Source organism: Tachyglossus aculeatus, unplaced genomic scaffold (genome assembly GCF_015852505.1).
Source record: "Tachyglossus aculeatus isolate mTacAcu1 unplaced genomic scaffold, mTacAcu1.pri scaffold_108_arrow_ctg1, whole genome shotgun sequence".
Lineage (NCBI taxonomy): Eukaryota > Metazoa > Chordata > Mammalia > Monotremata > Tachyglossidae > Tachyglossus > Tachyglossus aculeatus.
The window spans coordinates 718375-739623 of NW_024044845.1; the positions used below are offsets into that span (position 1 = coordinate 718375).

Genomic DNA, 21249 nt, shown 5'->3' on the forward strand with positions numbered 1-21249 from the left:
AATGCTTTAAAGGAAGAGAACTAAAAGCCCCAATTTCCATATGTTTTCTTCTGGGATGCAGAAGCCCAAGAGGGTATTTAGTAGAAACATATAACAGGAAGGAAGATAGTAAACTCCCAGGTCTGTTTCTTGTGGTGACTGTCCTTGTTTCTGAGAGCTCTACTCCCCCCATATTCAAAGCTCTTCTAAAATCAGGACTTCCTGACGATGGCCCTCACTTCTCCAATTTTCCCTCTCTTCTGCATTACCTGCACTTGGGTGTCTACCCTTTAAACACTTTGAAATTCATCCCAGCCCCACAGCACTTTTGTGCATATCCATCATTTAATTTAATGTCTGCCTCCCCCTCCATTTTGTAAGCTCCTTGTGGGCAGGGATCAGGTCTACCTACTCTAGTCAGTTAGTTAATCATATTTATTGAGCATTCACTATGTGCAGAGTACTATACTAAGCGCTTGGGAGAGTACAATATAGCAGTATAACAGACACATTCTCTACTCACAACGAGCTTGCAATCTCTATTATATTGTATGCTCCTAGGCACTGAATACAGCACTCTAGGCATTCAATAAATACCATTGATTGAATGATTGATGGATAATAGGACAAGAAAGAGGATCCAATATCCTTAATTCAATAAACTGCTTATTTTGAAAAAAAAAGCACAGAGATTGTAGTTTTATGGATTATGAACCTTTGCAGGAATTGTTTGGCCATTTGCTTCCTCTTGCCAATAGATCCCATTACCTATAAGGGAGTCTCTCTTTAGTGGAAACACAGAAGCTGGATTATCTGAAAGAGGAATGTTTAGTTGTCTTAACATGTGCCATTGGAGGCATTCAGAGTGAAAGGAGGGAATAAACCTAACCCAACAGCAAGTACCCCTTGTCTACTAGAAAGAGACAAGAGTTTTCTAAAGCAAACAATTCAGCAAGCCTATTTGTGGCTTAGTGGAAAGAGCACGGGATTGCGAGTCAGAGGTTGTGGGTTCTAATCCCGGCTCTGCCACTTGCCAGCCATGTGACTTTGGGCAAGTCATTTAACTTCTCTGTGCCTCAGTTACCTCATTTGTAAAATAGGGATTAAGACTGTGAGCACAATGTGGGACATCCTGATTACCTTGTATCTACCGTAGTGCTTAGAACCATGCTTAGCACATAGTAAGTGCTTCACAAATGCCATTATTATTATTATTATTGTTATTATTATTATTATTCTGACCATCCCCCAATAAGCAAAATGGCTTCTGTTGGGTACTCCAGTGTGCTGTGAAATCAATCAATCACATTTATTGAGCACTTTTTGTGTGCAGAGCACTGATGATAATGATGTTTATGATGGTATTTGTTATGTGCTTAATTTGTGCTAAGCACAGTTCTAAGTGCTGGGGTAGATACAAGGTAACAGGGTGTCCCACATGGGGCTCACAGTCTTCATCCCCATTTTACAGATGGGGGAATTGAGGCACAGAGGACTAAAGTGACTTGCCCAGGTTCTCATACCTGACAAGTGGCAGAGCTGGGATTAGAACCTATGACCTCTAACTTCCAAGCCCGTACCCAAGCACTCTATTAAGTGCTTAGGGAAATACAATGCAACAGATTTGGTAGACAGGTTCACTGTTCACAGTGAGCTTACAATCAAGAGAGGGAGGCAAACATTAATTATAAATAAATATATTACAGATAGATGCATACGTTCTGTGGGGCTGGGGGAAGGGGGTGACTAAAGGGTGAAAATACAAATGAAATGCTACCAATGGTACTAGCCACGCTCGTTGATAAGCTCTGAACTAAGTGGAAAGACTACTGGATTCAGCAAGTCTAAGCGCTTAGTACAGCACTCTGCACAGAGTAAGCACTCAGTAAATACCAGTGATTGATTGATAACCCTTGGCAGAGGGTGGGGTATTATACAAGTTACTTGGCTTGATTTTGTTTCTGTGAAATGGGACCAAGGTGTTTCAAAAATGAGTGAAATATTAGGTAGTAGAAATAAAGTATCTTGGATTCCAAGGGAAAAAAAAACAGTGCTAAAGAAATTTAATTATCTTTATCTTTTCGTGCATGCTTACTGGCCTGTTCATCACCAAGACTGAATCGATGAGAAAAAGGAACAATGTGACCAAATTCATTCTCTTGGAACTTACCCAGAATCCAGAGTTGCCGAAACTTTTATTTGTTTTTTCCTAATTATCTACCCTGTAACTTTTTTGGGAAACCTACTTGTGGTCATAACCATCAAGGCCAGCCAGAATCTCTGCTCCCCTATGTAATAATAATAATTATGGCATTTATTAAGCGCTTACTATGTGCATAGCACTGTTCTAAGCGCTGGGGAGGTTACAAGGTGATCAGGTTGTCCCACGGGGGGCTCACAATCTTAATCCCCATTTTACAGATGAGGTAACTGAGGCCCAGAGAAGTTAAGTGACTTGCCCAAAGTCACACAACTGACAATTGGCGGAGCCGGGATTTGAACCCATGACCTCTGACTCCAAAGCCCAGGCTCTTTTCACTGAGCCACGCTTCTTCTTCTTGTATTTCATGTACTACTTCCTCTAGTATCTATCTTTCTTAGACACCTTCTACTCCTCTTCCACTACTCCCAAAATGATTGTAGACAGCCTTTGTGCCAGGAAAGTCATCTCCTGTGATGGCTGCATGGCCCAGCCCTTTTTAATCACACTTCTTTGGAGGGACAGAGGTCATCCTTCTGATTGTGATGGCCTTTGATCATTACGTGGCCATCTGCAAACCCTTGCACTATTTGATCATCATGAACTGGCAGGTGTGTGCCCTACTGCTGGAGGTGGCCTGGGTAATGGGCTTCTTTCATTCAGTAATTCAGATTCACTTCCCTATTCTGGCTGCCCTTCTTTGGTCCCAGTGTCATTGACCATTTTCTCTGGGACATGTACCCTTTGTTGGAACTCACCCGCATAGACACCTACGTCGTGGGCCTGTTGCTGGCTGCCAACAACGGCCTGATCTGCACTATCTGTTTCCCTATGCTGGTCGTCTCCTACATGGCCATCTTTCATCCATTCATTCACTCAATCGTATTTATTGAGTACTTACTGTGTGCAGAGCACACGTCCAAAGTACAAGTCGGCAACATATAGAGAAATCCCTAAAAAGTTATAGTTCAGAGGGAAGGCACAGAGTCCTCTCCACCTGTGGCTCTCACGTCATGGTTGTCACGCTGTTCTTCATTCCCTGTATCTTCACCTACATGGGTCCTACCTCCACCTTCCCCATGGATAAAGAAGTGGCCGTATTCTATGTTGTCATTACTCCCATGTGAAACCCCTTGATCTACACCGTGAGAAGTGTGGAGGTGAAAAAAGCCATGAGGAAGTTATAGAGCCAAATAATGACTTCAGGAAATAAATGAATCACTTTCTGAGAATTATGTTGTTGTTTCTTTCAGTGGGAGAAGGAAGGAACCAGCGGGTTCTACAGACGCTTTAAGGAAAATCACTGTGGCATAATCTCTTCTGAAAGAACTGTACTTGAAGGTTTTAATGTATTCTGAATTGTCAGAACAATGAATGTCATTTCCTGTACGTGCTTAAGTCTTCCTATTCATTGATTAAAAGGCTGCTTTCAGTACATTCTAGTGGTAATTGGTATCCTCTTAAGGTAAGAATAGAAGGAAAAACAGATAATTGTGGTAAATGGGAGAACACTCAGGATTATATACTTATAAGTGAAATCATTGTGTCCAGGGTGACAGAGTAATGACTTTATCTGTGAAGAAGAAGAGAGATTTTTATTGGGATTTGGATAGACTTGATGCAGCAGAGCCAGCATTCTGTGATGAAGAAAGAGGGAGAAAAACCATAGAAACCACCTGGAAGTGGGAAAATCAGTCACTGGGCAGCCCAGGCCTGCCCAAGTGGGCCCTGCTTCAGCTTTTTAAACACCTAAATAGCCACCCACTTTCATATGAAACAAAACCCATCTTGAATATACTCCAACACAAACAGAGCTCCTGATGGACAATATTACTCTTTGACAGTGAAACCTGAAAACTATGCAGATTATTGTTGCTATACATGATGTAGGATGCTTACCATCACTAAATGCAATAATAATTATTAGAAAAATAATGAAAATAATGAAAACTGTGGTATTTGTTAAGTACTTACTATATGCTAAGTGCTGTACGGAGCCCTGGAATAGACACAAGATAATCTAGTTGGACAGTTTTTGTCCCAAATAGGGCTCACATTCCGTAGGAGGGAGAGCAGGTATTTAACCCCCATTTTGTGGTTGAGGAAACTGAGGCACTATGAAGTTAAACAACATGCCCAAGGTAACACAGCAAACAAGTGTCAGTGGCAGGATTAGAACTCATGTCTTCTGACTCCCAGGCCTGTGGTCCTTCTACTACACCATGTTACCTCTCCAAACCCAATCCAGATTTAGTTTAGCAATCTCATAGGGTACCAAAAATGTTAGTTAAATTGTCCAGATTGTTTGATATCCATCGTTTGGAGAATTAAAATACCTGCAAAAGGCTTAATGATGACCTTCGGTAGCCCTTTCACATCAAAGGATACCAAGTGTCACTACCAACAACAGCATCACTTATTTTTCTATGTGAGATATTACCTTGGGAAGTATCTCATATCTTATATACTCTATTACTTGGTCTCATCTGTAATTTAAATTGTAAACTGTTGCGGGCAGGGATCATGTGTTTTCATTTTATTTTCATTTTCATTTTTCATTTCAATGACCTATTGGAAAGAGTATTGGTCTGGGAGTCAAGGGACAAGAGGTTTAAACCCCTCTTCCACTTACTGTGTTACCTTGGGCAAGTCACTATTTTTGTGGTACTTATTGAGCACTTACTATATGCCAAGCACTTTACTAAGCACTGGGTGGATACCTGATTACAATAATTATTGTATTTGTTAAGTGCCTACTATGTGCCAGGCACTGTACTAAGAGCTGGACACTGTACGAAGCTCTGGGCACTATACGGAGCACTGGTTCTGTCCATATCCCATATAGGGCTCATAGTCTAAGTAGTAGGGGGTAGGATTTGATCCCATTTTACAGATGAGGTAACTGAGATTCAGAGAAGTTCAATGATTTATCCAAGGTTACACAGCAGACAACTGGCAGAGACAGGATTAGAACACAGTTCATCTGACTCCCAAACCCGTGATCGTTCCTCTAGGCCACGTTACTTCCCACTTAGCTTCTCTGGGCTTCAGTTTCCTCATCTGTAAAAATGGGAATAAGATTCCTGTCCTCCTTCTCTCTTACACTGGGAGCCTTATATGGGACTGGAATTGTGTCAGATCTGCTTACATTGTGGTAATGTAAAGCTTCTTACCATTGGCTTTAATGTCCATGATCACCTTGCCCTTAATATACACCTACCTCACGTTGCTACTCTTCTACTACAACCCAGCCTACACAATTCATTCCACTAATGCAGCCTTCTCTTTCTACCTCGATCTCATCTATCTCATTGCCAACCTCTCACCCATGTCCTCGCCATGGCAAGCCACTTAACTTTTCTGTGCCTCAGTTACCTCATCTTCAAAATATGGAATATGACTGTGAGCCCCACGTGGGACAACCTGATTACCTTGTATCCACCCCAGCACTTAGAACACTGTTTGGCACATAGTAAGTGCTTAAGAAATACCATTATCATCATCATCACTGCGCTCTCAAAGGTCACCAATGACCTCCTGCTTGCCAAATCCAAAGGCTCATACTCTGTCCTAATCCTCCTCGAACCTCTCAGCTGCCTTTGACACTGTGGACCACCCCCTTCTCCTCAACACGTTATCTGACCTTGGCTTCACAGACTCCGTCCTCTCCTGGTTCTCCTCTTATCTTTCCGGTCGTTCTTTCTCAGTCTCTTTTGCAGGCTCCTCCTCCCCCTCCCATCCTCTTACTGTGGGGGTTCCCCAAGGTTCAGTGCTTGGTCCCCTTCTGTTCTCAATATACACTCACTCCCTTGGTGACCTCATTCGCTCCCACGGCTTCAACTATCATCTCTCCGCTGATGACACCCAGATCTACATCTCTGCCCCTGCTCTCTCCCCCTCCCTCCAGGCTCGCATCTCCTCCTGCCTTCAGGACATCTCCATCTGGATGTCCGCCCGCCACCTAAAGCTCAACATGTCGAAGACTGAGCTCCTTGTCTTCCCTCCCAAACCTTGTCCTCTCCCTGACTTTCCCATCTCTGTTGACGGCACTACCATCCTTCCCGTCTCACAAGCCCGCAACCTTGGTGTCATCCTCGACTCCGCTCTCTCATTCACCCCTCACATCCAAGCCGTCACCAAAACCTGCCGGTCTCAGCTCCGCAACATTGCCAAGATCCGCCCTTTCCTCTCCATCCAAACCGCTACACTGCTAATTCAAGCTCTCATCCTATCCCGTCTGGACTACTGCACTAGCCTTCTCTCTGATCTCCCATCCTCGTGTCTCTCTCCACTTCAATCCATACTTCATGCTGCTGCCCGGATTATCTTTGTCCAGAAACGTTCTGGGCATATTACTCCCCTCCTCAAAAACCTCCAATGGCTACCGATCAATCTGCGCATCAGGCAGAAACTCCTCACCCTGGGCTTCAAGGCTCTCCATCACCTCGCCCCCTCCTACCTCACCTCCCTTCTCTCCTTCTACTGCCCAGCCCGCACCCTCCGCTCCTCCACCACTAATCTCCTCACTGTACCTCGCTCTCGCCTGTCCCGCCATCGACCCCCGGCCCACGTCATCCCCCGGGCCTGGAATGCCCTCCCTCTGCCCATCCGCCAAGCTAGCTCTCTTCCTCCCTTCAAGGCCCTGCTGAGAGCTCACCTCCTCCAGGAGGCCTTCCCAGACTGAGCCCCTTCTTTCCTCTCCCCCTCGTCCCCCTCTCCATCCCCCCCATCTTACCTCCTTCCCTTCCCCACAGCACCTGTATATATGTATATATGGTTGTACATATTTATTACTCTATTTATTTATTTATTTATTTATTTTACTTGTACATTTCTATCCTACTTATTTTATTTTGTTGGTATGTTTGGTTCTGTTCTCTGTCTCCCCCTTTTAGACTGTGAGCCCACTGTTGGGCAGGGACTGTCTCTATGTGATGTCAATTTGTACTTCCCAAGCGCTTAGTACAGTGCTCTGCACATAGTAAGCGCTCAATAAATACGATTGATTGATTGATTGATTGATCATCATATCCTACCTCTGGCCTGGAATTCCCACCCTCTTCCTATCCAACAGACATTTACTCTCCCCACTTTCAAAGCCTTATTGAAGGCACATATCCTCCAAGAGGCCTTCCCTGACTAAGCTTTCATTTTCCTCTTGACTTGGTCCACTCATTCATCCCCAGACCCAGCCCCGCAGAACTCAAGTACACTGTGAGCCCACTGTTGGGTAGGGACTGTCTCTATATGTTGCCAAATTGTACTTCCCAAGCGCTTAGTACGGTGCTCTGCACACAGGAAGCGCTCAATAAATACGATTGAAATAATGAATGAATATCTGTAATTCATTGATTCATATTAATGTCTGTCTTCCCTTCTAGACTGTAAGTTCAGTTTTCCCAGGGAATGTGTCTGTTACATTGTTGTGTTGTACTCTCCCAGTCACTTAGTACAGTCCCGTGTACTCAGTTAGTGCTCAATAAATGCTACTGATTGGTTGATTTATTGATTGTATTTATTGAGCACTTACTATGTGCAGAGCACTGTACTAAGCGCTTGGGAAGTACAAGTTGGCAACATATATGTACATCATTAACAAAATAAATAGAATAGTAAACATGTACAAGTAAAATAAACAGAGTAATAAATCTGTACAAATATATATACAAGTTACTGAGGGTCTCCCATTATCAGTTATATCTCAAATCCCTACACTGTATGGTAAGCACCTTACAAAGACCATAAAAAAATAAGAATTTAAGACATTGTGGATTAAAGTACGGGGCTGGTACTGAATGAGGCTGGAAAAATTAAAATGCAATCCCCCCAGGAGGTTTTAGAAATGTTTATCTCAGGGTGGAAAAAAAATTAACCCCAGGTGAGAGAGACTGAGAGAGACTGATAGAGGTAGGGGAAGAAAGAGAGAGATAAGGAAACTCTATATTCCATGGCAAAAAGGAGGCAATCTCAGAAAAACGGACACCAGGGGACAGAATCTGCCACGACTGGGGCAGCCCACTAGTTGCTTCATCATCATCATCATCAATCGTATTTATTGAGCGCTTACTATGTGCAGAGCACTCTACTAAGCGCTTGGGAAGTACAAATTGGAAACATATAGAGACAGTCCCTACCCAACAGTGGGCTCACAGTCTGCTTGTTCAGGTGTGTCGTTGTGAAGATGAACATTCCCCGGCCTGGGCCGGCCATGTGAAGAGCACGTGAAGGGGTGTCCGTTCGGGGAGCTGTGCACTGAGCCATCCTACCACAGGCGGGGCTGGCCTGGCCCGCTCGCCACGCTCTCCCCAGGCCCGACCCACATGCATACGTACTAGACTGTGAGCCCACTGTTGGATAGGGACTGTCACTATATGTAGCCAACCTGCACTTCCCAAGCGCTTGGTACAGTGCTCTGCAGACAGTAAGCGCTCAATAAATATGAGTGAATGAATGATTGCATCTACTCCAGTTTTTAGTACGGTTCTTGGCACCCCACTGCCACGGTCCGCCTCCTTCGCTCTTATGCTTGAGCTGCCGAACGCTGCTGGCGAAAGTCTAAACACCATGCCAACCTCGTTCACTTCAAGTTTATCCTTTCCTGCCTTAACTCAGCCCTCTCTTCTGCCAGACAAAACTATTTCTCCTCCCTTAATGACACCCATGCCCGTCACCCCCGCCAGCTCTTCCGTACATTCAACTCCCTTCTCAGGCCCCCGGTTCCTCCCCCTCCTCCTTCCCTCACCCCCTGCGATCTGGCCTCCTACTTCATTAACAAAATTAAATCCATCAGGACCGACCTTCATAAAGTCACTTCCCCCTCTTCTCCAATCCCCCGGCTCTCAACACTCTCTGCCTCTCTCCCATCCTTCCCAGCAGTATCCTCAGAGGAGCTCTCCTCCCTCCACTCAAGTGCTACTCCGGCCACCTGTGCTTCTGACCCCATTCCCTCTCATCTCATGAAATCTCTTGCTCCATCCCTTCTCCCCTCCTTAACTTGCATCTTCAACCGCTCACTCTCCACTGGTTCCTTCCCCTCTGCCTTCAAACATGCCCATGTCTCTCCCACCCTAAAAAACCCTCTCTTGACCCCACCTCACCTTCTAGTTACCGCCCTGTATCCCTCCTACCATTCCTTTCCAAACTCCTTGAACGAGTTGTCTACACGCGCTGCCTAGAATTCCTCAACAACAACTCTCTCCTCGATCCCCTCCAGTCTGGCTTCGGTCCCCTACATTCCACGGAAACTGCCCTCTCAAAGGTCACCAATGACATCCTGCTTGCCGAATCTAGCGGCTCATACTCTGTCCTCATCCTCCTCGACCTCTCAGCTGCCTTCGACACTGTGGACCACCCCCTTCTCCTCAACACGCTATCTGACCTTGGCTTCACAGACTCCGTCCTCTCCTGGTTCTCCTCTTATCTCTCCGGTCGTTCATTCTCAGTCTCTTTTGCAGGCTCCTCCTCCCCCTCCCATCCCCTCACTGTGGGGGTTCCCCAAGGTTCAGTGCTTGGTCCCCTTCTGTTCTCGATCTACACGCACTCCCTTGGTGAACTCATTCGCTCCCACAGCTTCAACTATAATCTCTACGCTGTTGATACCCATATCTACATCTCTGCCCCTGCTCTCTCCCCCTCTCTCCAGGCTCGCATCTCCTCCTGCCTTCAGGACATCTCCATCTGGATGTCTGCCTACCACCTAAAACTCAACATGTCCAAGACTGAACTCCTTGTCTTCGCTCCCAAACCCTGCCCTCTCCCTGACTTTCCCATCTCTGTTGACGGCACTACCATCCTTCCCGTCTCACAAGTCGGCAATCTTGGTGTCATCCTCGACTCCGTTCTCTCATTCACCCCTCACATCCAAGCCATCACCAAAACCTTCCGGTTTTGGCTCCACAACATTGCCAAGATCAGCCCTTTCCTCTCCATCCATACAGCTACCCTGCTCGTTCAAGCTCGCATCCTATCCCGTCTGGACTACTGCACCAGCCTTCTCTCTGATCTCCCATCCTCGTGTCTCTCTCCACTTCAATCCATACTTCATGCTGCTGCCCGGATTATCTTTGTCCAGAAACGCTCTGAGCATATTACTCCACTCCTCAAAAATCTCCAGTGGCTACCAATCAATCTGCACATCAGGCAGAAACTCCTCACCATGGGCTTCAAGGCTCTCCATCACCTCGCCCCCTCCTACCTCACCTCCCTTCTCTCCTTCTACTGCCCAGCCCGCACCCTCCGCTCCTCTGACGCTAATCTCCTCACTGTACCTCCTTCTCGCCTGTCCCGCCGTCGACCCCCGGCCCACGTCATCCCCCGGGCCTGGAATGCCCTCCCTCTGCCCCTCCGCCAAGCTAGCTCTCTTCCTCCCTTCAAGGCCCTGCTGAGAGCTCACCTCCTCCAGGAGGCCTTCCCAGACTGAGCCCCTTCCTTCCTCTCCCCCTCGTCCCCCTCTCCATCCCCCCATCTTCCCTCCTTCCCTTCCCCACAGCACCTGTATATATGTATATGTGGTTGTACATATTTATTACTCCATTTATTTATTTATTCATTTATTTTACTTGTACATTTCTATCCTATTTATTTTATTTTGTTGGTATGTTTGGTTCTGTTCTCTGTCTCCCCCTTTTAGACTGTGAGCCCACTATCGGGTAGGGACTGTCTCTATGTGTTGCCAATTTGTACTTCCCAAGTGCTTAGTACAGTGCTCTGCACATAGTATGTGCTCAATAAATACGATGGATTGATTAACTACTGCATCAGCCTTCTCTCTGATCTCCCATCCTCGTGTCTCTCCCCACTTCAATCCATACTTCATGCTGCTACCCGGATTATCTTTGTCCAGAAACGCTCTGGGCATATTACTCCCCTCCTCAAAAATCTTCAGTGGCTACCAATCAATCTGCACATCAGGCAGAAACTCCTCACCCTGGGCTTCAAGGCTCTCCATCACCTCGCCCCCTCCTACCTCACCTCCCTTCTCTCCTTCTACAGCCCTCCCCGCACCCTCCGCTCCTCTGCTACTAATCACCTCACCATACCTCGTTCTCACCTGTCCCGCCATCGACCCCCGGCCCACGTCATCCCCCAGGCCTGGAATGCCCTCCCTCTGCCCATCCCCCAAGCTAGCTCTCTTCCTCCCTTCAAGGCCCTACTGAGAGCTCACCTCCTCCAGGAGGCCTTCCCAAACTGAGCCCCTTCCGTCCTCTCCCCCTCGTCCCCCTCTCCATCCCCCCATCTTACCTCCTCCCCTTCCCCACAGCACCTGTATATATGTATATATGTTTGTACATATTTATTACTCTATTTATTTATTTATTTATTTTACTTGTACATATCTATTCTATTAATTTTATTTTGTTAGTATGTTTGGTTTCGTTTTCTGTCGCCCCCTTTTAGACTGTGAGCCCACTGTTGAGTAGGGACTGTCTCTATATGTTGCCAGCTTGTACTTCCCAAGCCCTTAGTACAGTGCTCTGCACACAGTAAGCGCTTAATATATACGATTGATTGATTGATTGATTATCATTCTTATAATTCTTATCATTCTCCTCGACCCCCTCCAGTCTGCCTTCCGTCCCCTTCATTCCACGGAAACTGCCCTCTCAAAGGTCACCAATGACCTCCTGCTTGCCAAATCCAACGGCTCATATTCTGTCCTAATCCTCCTCGACCTCTCAGCTGCCTTTGACACTGTGGACCACCCCCTTCTCCTCAACACGCTATCCGACCTTGGCTTCACAGACTCCGTCCTCTCCTGGTTCTCCTCTTATCTCTCCGGTCGTTCTTTCTCAGTCTCTTTGGCAGGCTCCTCCTCCCCCTCCCATCCTCTTACTGTGGGGGTTCCCCAAGGTTCAGTGCTTGGTCCCCTTCTGTTCTCAATCTACACTCACTCCCTTGGTGACCTCATTCGCTCCCACGGCTTCAACTATCATCTCTCCGCTGATGACACCCAGATCTACATCTCTGCCCCTGCTCTCTCCCCCTCCCTCCAGGCTCGCATCTCCTCCTGCCTTCAGGACATCTCCATCTGGATGTCCGCCCGCCACCTAAAGCTCAACATGTCGAAGACTGAGCTCCTTGTCTTCCCTCCCAAACCTTGTCCTCTCCCTGACTTTCCCATCTCTGTTGACGGCACTACCATCCTTCCCGTCTCACAAGCCCGCAACCTTGGTGTCATCCTCGACTCCGCTCTCTCATTCACCCCTCACATCCAAGCCGTCACCAAAACCTGCCAGTCTCAGCTCCGCAACATTGCCAAGATCCGCCCTTTCCTCTCCATCCAAACCGCTACCCTGCTCATTCAAGCTCTCATCCTATCCCGTCTGGACTACTGCACCAGCCTTCTCTCTGATCTCCCATCCTCGTGTCTCTCTCCACTTCAATCCATACTTCATGCTGCTGCCCGGATTATCCTTGTCCAGAAACAGTCTGGGCATATTACTCCTCTCCTCAAAAATCTCCAGTGGCTACCAATCAATCTGTGCATCAGGCAGAAACTCCTCACCCTGGGCTTCAAGGCTCTCCATCACCTCGCCCCCTCCTACCTCACCTCCCTTCTCTCCTTCTACTGCCCAGCCCGCACCCTCCGCTCCTCCACCACTAATCTCCTCACTGTACCTCGTTCTCGCCTGTCCTGCCATCGACCCCCGGCCCACATCATCCCCCGGGCCTGGAATGCCCTCCCTCTGCCCCTCCGCCAAGCTAGCTCTCTTCCTCCCGGGAAGGCCCTGCTGAGAGCTCACCTCCTCCAGGAGGCCTTCCCAGACTGAGCCCCTTCCTTCCTCTCCCCCTCATCCCCCCTCCATCCCCCCAATCTTACCTCCTTCCCTTCCCCACAGCACCTGTATATATGTATATATGGTTGTACATATTTATTATTCTATTTATTTATTTATTTATTTTACTTGTACATTTCTATCCTATTTATTTTATTTTGTTGGTATGTTTGGTTCTGTTCTCTGTCTCCCCCTTTTAGACTGTGAGCCCACTGTTGGGTAGGGACTGTCTCTATGTGTTGCCAATTTGTACTTCCCAAGCGCTTAGTACAGTGCTCTGCACATAGTAAGCGCTCAATAAATACAATTGATTGATTGATTGATTGATTGATAATTATTTTACTATTCCAAGTGGTTCATACAGTGCTTTGTACTCACACATCCATGGCAAATATATATATATATATATATATATATATGCATATATATATATATACATATATATATATATATATATATATATATATATATATATATCCTTATACTCAGTTGCTTCCCTTACCTGTAATTTATTTTAATGTTTGTCTCTCCCGCTCTATTGCAAGCTCCTTGATATTAAGGATCATGTCAACCAACTATATTGTACTCTACTAGGTGCTTAGCGCAATGTGCTGTCCAAAGTAAATGCTCAATAAATACCATTGATTGATTGTTTTGTATACAGCAGACACTAAATAGATGTTATTAATGAATTGATTGAAGAAATACTGGATTTCACTGCTATGGAAATATAAAAGATATTCCTTCACTTTCCTCTAGATTGTGAACTTGTTATAGTTAGGGAATGTGTTGGTTATTGTATTGTACTCTCCTACGTGCTTAGTACAGTGCTTTGCACACAGTAAACGCTCATTAAATGTCATTGAATGAAGTACTGAAAGTTCAGCTGCTGTTGCTTTATCGGGGTCAGTTTAGTGCACCTTCAAATGCCTAGTTAGGAAATAGAAAATAGTTTGCCCAATCAGAAATCCTGTAAGGAGGTAACAGGCCAAAATTGGGCACGTGTCCCTAGCCAAATAACTTGTTGCTTATTTCACATCTGCTTGGCCTATGGATGCATTCATCCTTGAAGAATCTCTGCAGATGTTACACCGCAGCAGGATGGAATAGAAGGTAGCAAATTTCATGGGCACTGAGAAACTCCTCAGTGAATTCAGCCAGTGGAGAAATAGGACTGCGAGAATGATGAAACTCTGTTTTTGTTGTTGTTGTTCAAAATGCATTAAGGTCATTCATATCATGGTGTACACCTCCTAGTGAACATTTTCTATAAAGTGCTCTTCAAGGAAACAGAAGTGAAATTTCCCAAGATAGTTCAAATCCCCCAAATAGGGACATGCATGTTTGTTCCAAGTAAAATCCAATTTAGTCATTTGTTTTTGCAAACCTTCGTGAGAAAGAAGATTTGTTGCCATTAGAGATACGGTCTTCACCAGACTCTTGGATGTTCATGGAGTTTGCCCTAGAGGTGAAAATAATTTTCTGAAAGCTTCTCAGGGTTAAAAGAAAGGATGTCTAACACTAGAGATTAAAAATGTCCTTTTCTGCTGTTTGTGATCTCTGAGAGCTATGGATGAGAGGTATTCCCTAAATCACCATCATGGCACAAGAAGGTATTAGGTTAAATGTAAGCATTCTTCCTGTATTAGGTCTGATAGCATGGTCTCCAAGACAATACCAAAAATTCAGTCCACAGGGAAAGATTTATGGCTTAAGAAAATATTATTAAAATAGTTCTGTTTAAGCAGGGAGAGCCTGACCTTCCATTTGCAAGAACTTATGTGCTTATCTATCAAAAGTAGTTTTCCACCTAAGCTACTCAAAGCTAGATAAATAACATCCTCATCTTGGAAGTAGCAAGGATATGTTTTTCTAGTTTGACTTGCTTTTTGAGTTTTAGTTTTCCAAATAATTTGTCACATGTTTCTCTTCTCATTCAAACTAATTGAACAAAAACTCTTGAATGTGTTTAGTGGTGTATGGCTGTTTAAAATATGTTTATGTGAATATTTGTTTTCTCAGCCTCTTTGTGTAGTCACAACTGCAAAACGTCATGGTTTTCATGGCAGGTCCCAGGGAAATTAAAAATCGAGCTCAAGTATTTTGATGGAGTTTTTGTAGTAATAGACTTCAAGTCAAGCTGTATGAGACAATTTTTCAGGTATGTTATGGATAATTCATACGTTTGTTGAATCTGACAAAGACATTCTTCACTCTTCTGTAAGATTATTCTGGGCAGGGTATTCATTCATTCATTCAATTGTATTTATTGAGTGCTTGTTGTGTACAGAGCACAGTAGTAAGCACTTGGGAAGTACAAATCGGCAACATATAGAGACGGTCCCTACCCCACAACAGACTCACAGTCTAGAAGGGAGAGACAGACAACAAAACAAATCAAGTAGACAGGTGTCAATACCATCAGAATAGATAAATAGAATTATAACTATATATGCATCATTAATAAAATAGAGTAATAAATATGTACAGATATACAAAAGTGTTGTGGGAAGGGGAAGGGGGTAGGGCAGAGGGAGGGATTCGGGGCGATGGGGAGGGGTGGAGGAGCAGAGGAAAAGGGGGGCTCAGTCTGGGAAGGCTTCCTGGAGTAGGTTAGCTCTCAGCAGGGCTTTGAAGAGAAGACGAAAACTAGTTTGGCTGATGTGTGGAGGAAGGGCATTCCAGGCCTGGGTTGTGACGTGGGCCAGGGATTGACAACGGGACACGCAGGAAAGAGGCACAGTGAGGAGATTAGCGGCAGAAGAGTGGAGTATGCGGGCTGGGCTGTAAAAGGAGAGAAGGAAGGTGAGGTAGGAGGGGGTGAGGTGATGAAGAGTTTTGAAGCCGATAGTGAGAAATTTTTCCTTCATCTGAAGGTTGATGGGCAACCACTGGTGATTTTTGAAGAGGGGGGGTGACATAAAAAATGATGACATTTGTTAAGTGCTTACTATGGGTCAAGCACTGTTCTAGGCACTGGTATAGATGCAAAGTAATCAGGTTATTCCAGGTGGGGCTCACAGTCTTAATCCTCATTTTACAGATGAGGTAACTGAGGCACAGAGAAGTTAAATGACTTGCACGAAGTCACACAGCAGAGAAGTGGCTGAGTCGGGATTAGAACCCACGACCACTGACTCCCAGGCCCGAGCTCTTTCCACTAAACCACGCCCAGAACGTTGCTCTACAAAGATAATCTGGGCAGCAGAGTGAAGAATAGATTGAAACGGGGAGAGACAGGAGGATGGGAGATCAGAAAGGAGGCTGATGCAGCTCAATCTCCACTGGTTCCTTCCCCCCTGCCTTCAAACATGCCCACGTCTCCCCCATCCTAAAAAAACCCTGTCTTGACCCCACCTCCCCTTCTAGTTATCGCCCTATTTCCCTCCTACTCTTCCTTTCCAAACTCCTAGAACTAGTCGTTTACACCCGCTGCTTCAAATTCCTCAATGCCAACTATCTCCTTGACCCCCTACAATCTGGCTTCCGTCCCCTACACTCCACCGAAACTGCCCTCTCAAAGGTCACCAGTGACCTCCTTCTTGACAAATCCAATGAGTCCTACTCTGTCCAAATCTTCCTCGACCTTTCAGCTGCCTTCGACACTGTGGATCACCCCCTTCTACTCAACAAGCTATCCAACCTTGGCTTCAAAAACTCCATCTCTCCTAGTTCTCCTCTTATCTCTCTGGACGTTCATTCTCAGTCTCCATTGAGGGCTCATCCTCCCCCTCCCATCCCTTCACTGTAGGGGTTCCTCATGGGTCAGTTCTTGGTCCCCTTCCATTCTCTATCTACACTCACTCCCCTGGTGAACTCATTCGCTCCCACGGCTTCAACTATCATCTTTACACTGATGACACCCAAATCTACATTTCTGCCCCTGCTCTCTCTCCCTTCCTCCAGGCTCGTATTCATTCATTCATTCATTCATTCATTCATTCAATCGTATTTATTGAGCACTTACTGTGTGCAGAGCACTGTACTAAGCGCTTGGGAAGTGCAAGTTGGCAACATATAGAGGCGGTCCCTACCCAACCAGTCTAGAACCAGTGAAGAACCAGTCTTCACTCTGCTGCCCAGATTATCTTTGTAGAGCAACGTTCTGGGTGTGGTTTAGTGGAAAGAGCTCGGGCCTGGGAGTCAGAGGTTGTGGGTTCTAATCCCGACTCAGCCACTTCTCTGAGTCTCACAGTCTAGAAGGGGGAGACAGAGAACAAAACAAAACATATTAACAGAATAAAATAAATAGAATAAATATGTACAAGTAAAATAAATAAATAAATAGAGTAATAGTAATCGTATCTCCTCCTGCCTTCAGGATATCTCCATCTGGTTGTCTGCCCGCCATCTATAACTCAATATGTCCAAGACTGAACTCCTTATATTCCCTCCCAAGCCCTGCCCTCTCCCTGACTTTCCCGTAACTGTAGATGACACTACCATCCTTTCCATCTCACAAGCCCGCAACCTTGGTGTCATTCTCGACTCTACTCTCTCGTTCACCACACACATCCAATCTGTCACCAGAACCTGCCGGTTTTACCTCCACAACATCGCCAAGATCTGCCCTTTCCTCTCCATTCAAACCGCTACCTTGCTGGTTCAATGTCTCATCCTATCCCGACTGGACTACTGCATCGGCCTCTTCTCTGATCTCCCATCTTCCTGTCTCTCCCCATTTCAGTCTATACTTCACTCTGCTGCCCTAATTATCTTTGTGCAGAGACGCTCTGGGCATGTTACTCCCCTCCTCAAAAATCTCCAGTGGCTGCCTGTCAACCTACGAATTAAGCAAAAATTCCTCACTTTTGGCTCAAGGCTCTCCATCACCTCGCCCCCTCATACCTAACCTCCCTTCTCTCCTTCTACAGCCAAGCCATCACCCTCCGCTCCTCTGCTGCTAACCTCCTCATTGTACCTAGTTCTCGCCTGTCCCACCATCGACCCCGGCTCATGTCCTTCCCTTGGCCTGGAATGTCCTCCCTCCACACATCCGCCGAGCTAGCTCTCTTCCTCTCCTGTAAGCCCTACTGAGAGCTCACCGCCTCCAGGAGGCCTTCCCAGATTGAGCCCCCCTTTTCCTGTCCTCATCTCCATCCACCCCGTCCTACCTCCTTCCCTTCCACAGCACTTTATACATATTAATTACTCTCTTTTACTTGTACATATTTACTATTCTTTTCATTTTGTTAATGATTTGTATATAGCTTTAATTATATTTGTTCTGACGATTTTGACACTTGTCTACATGTTTTGTTTTGTTGTCTGTGTCCCCCTTCTAGACTGTGAGCCCGTTGTTGGGTAGGGACCGTCTCTATATGTTGCCAACTTGTACTGCACAAGCGCTTAGTACAGAGCTCTGTAAACAGTAAGCGCTCAATAAATACGATTGATTGAATGAATGAATGAATAATCCAGTCGGGATACGATGAGAGATTAAACCAACAAGGTAGCGGTTTGGATGGAGAAGAAAGGGCGCATCTTGGCGATGTTGGTAATGGATTTTGGTACGGTTGGTAACGGATTGGATGTGTGGTATGAATGAGAAAGCAGTGGCAAGGATGACACCAAGGTTGTGGGCTTGTGAGACAGGACGGATGGTACTGCCGTCCACAGTGACGGAAAAGTCAGGGAGAGGGCAGGGTTTGGGAAGGAAGTTAAGGAGCTCAGTCTTGGACATGTTGAGCTTTAGGTGGCAGGCGGACATCCAGATGGAAATATCCTGAAGGCAGGAGGAGATACGAGCCTGGAAGGAGGGAGAGAGAGCAGGGGCAGAGATGTAGATTTGGGTGTCTTCTGCATAGAGATGATAGTTGAAGCCGTTGGATTGAGTGAGTTCACCAAGGGAGTAAGCATAGATGGAGAACAGAAGGGTACCAAGAACTGACCCTTGAGGAACCCCTACAGAAAGGGGATGTGAAGGGGATGAGGAGTCCGTGAAGGAGAATGAGAGTCTACGGCCAGAGAGATAAGAGGAGAACCAGGAGAGGACGGAGTCTGTGAAGCCAAAATTGGACATCATGTTGAGGAGAAGGGGATGATCCACGTTGTCAAAGGCAGATGAGAGGTCGAGGAGGATTAGGATAAAGTAGAAGCCATTGGATTTAGCAAGAAGGAGGTCATTTGTGACCTTTGAGAGGGCAGTTTCAGGGAGTGTAGGGGACAAAAGCCAGATTGGAGGGGGTCTAGGAGAGAGTTGGAGTTGAGGAATTCGAGGCAGCGAGTGTAGACAATCCTTTCTAAGAGTTTGGAAAGGATGGGTAGGAAGGAGATAGTGTGATAACTGGAAGGGGCAGTGGGGTCAAGAGAGGGTTGTTTTAGGATGAGGGAGATGCGGGCATGTTTGAAGGCAGAGGGGAAGAAACCATTGGAGAATGAGAGGTTGAAGATGGAAGTTAAGGATGGGAGAAGGGAAGGGGTGAGAGTTTTTATAAGATGAGAGGGAATGGAGTCTGAAGCACAGGTGGATGGGGTGGCATTTGCGGGCGGAGATCTCATCTGAGGATACTCCTGGGAAGGATGGGAAAGTAGAGAAGAGGGTTGAGAGTGGGGGTGTTGGAGAAGGGGGACGAGTGACTATGAGATGCTCAGATCTGATGGTATTAATTTTCCTAGTGAAGTAGGTGGCCAGATCTTTGGGAGTGAGGAATGGAGGAGGGGGAGGAATAGGGTGCCTGAGGAGGGAGTTGAATGTCCAGAACAGCTAACTGGGGTGCTGGGCATGGGTGTCAATAAGGGAAGAAAAATAGTTTTGCCTGGCAGAGCAGAAGGCAGAGTTAAGGCAGGAAAGGACAAATTTAAAGAGAACAATTTTGGCTTGGTGTTCAGACCTGAGCCAGCAGCGTTCAGCAGCTCAAGCCTAAGAGCGAAGGAGGCAGACAGTGGCAGTGATTCAAGGCTGTTGGTTAGTGGTGCGAGAGCGATGAAAGGAGAGGGGAGTGAGTGAGTTGAGTTGAGTAGAGAGGATGGAGTTGAGGGCAGTAATCTGGTCATCAAGAGTGGGTAGAGAGGATAGGGAGGTGAGGTGGGGTGTAATGCGCTGAGAAAGATGGATGGGGTTGAGAGAGCGGAGCTTTCTATGGGGGAGTAATATAGATTTACAGGGGGAAGGACTGTGAGAGAGGAGACAGGTGAGAAGATTATGGTCTGAAAGAGGGATTTCAGGGTTGGTGAGGGTGGAGATAGGGTGGAGGGTATGTGTCACCTGCTTATTATATATTTCCTAACCTTTTTAACAGGAAAGCTGTGTGTCAGTGGAAAAATCATGGGCCGGGAGTCAGAAGGCCTGGGTTCTAATCCCAACTTCACAATTTACCTTCTTTGTGACTTTGGACAAGTCACGTAACTTCTCTGTGCATCAGTTACCTCATCTGTAAAATGGGAATTAAGATGGTGAACCCTGTGTGGGATAGGGACTGTGTCCAATCCAATTATCTTGTTTCTATCTCAGCACTTAGTACACAGCCTGACACATAGCAAGCAAGTGCTTAACAAATTCCATAAATAACATAAAACCCGAAACAGGGCATTACATCCACGCTATTACTACTTTCTCATCATTGTTTTATTCACTTGCAAAATGAAATGAAAAAAAAATATTAAAAGTTCTGTATATCTTAAAACATTTGGACAATATCAGCATTCAGGAATTGTTTGATGACAATACTAGAGCAACGTAACAAGGAATATTTTTACCTCAGATACAAGTATTTCATTTACCATATTTATAATTCAATCAATTTCATTTATTGAGTATTTTCTGTGTCCTGTCACTGTATTGAGCATTTGGGAAACTACAATATAAGAGAATTGGTATACAGGTTCCCTGTTCACAAGGTGCAGATAGTCAAAATAGCATTGTAGATAATCTGTTTTGAAAATCAACTTTTCATGCATTGCCTTTTGGAAATTTTTTCTCGCTCTTAGAGACAGGAAAGATTATTGTTTTGACTGAGCTGGCTACCTAAATGTGAATTCACTGATGCAGCAAGGACACTGCACGAGGTCCTGGCTTTTATCTGGTTTTTATTTGCCCTCTAATTCCAATTCAGCCACTGAGTTGCTATGATACCTCACTAAACCTCATTTTCCCCTTTGTAAAATGAAGAAGCTAAAGAGTTCCATCTAATAACCACAGAGTTTGCAGGGAAGAAATGAGATAATAGAAATGGAACCTTTGAAGTCCTACAAAGAGAAGCTCCGTTTGTATTCAAGACTACCTCATTTTTAATTTTTATTATTTTTGCAGGTAAACAGGCTCTCACTTTGGAGCTGACCTCCTCCACAGGAAGA

General features: G+C 45.6%; 1 pseudogene; it reads left to right on the top strand.

Moving 5' to 3' along the window:
* The first annotated feature begins 2612 nt into the window (after positions 1-2612).
* On the top strand, positions 2613-21209 carry LOC119922543 (annotated as a pseudogene).
* The last annotated feature ends 40 nt before the right edge of the window (positions 21210-21249 follow it).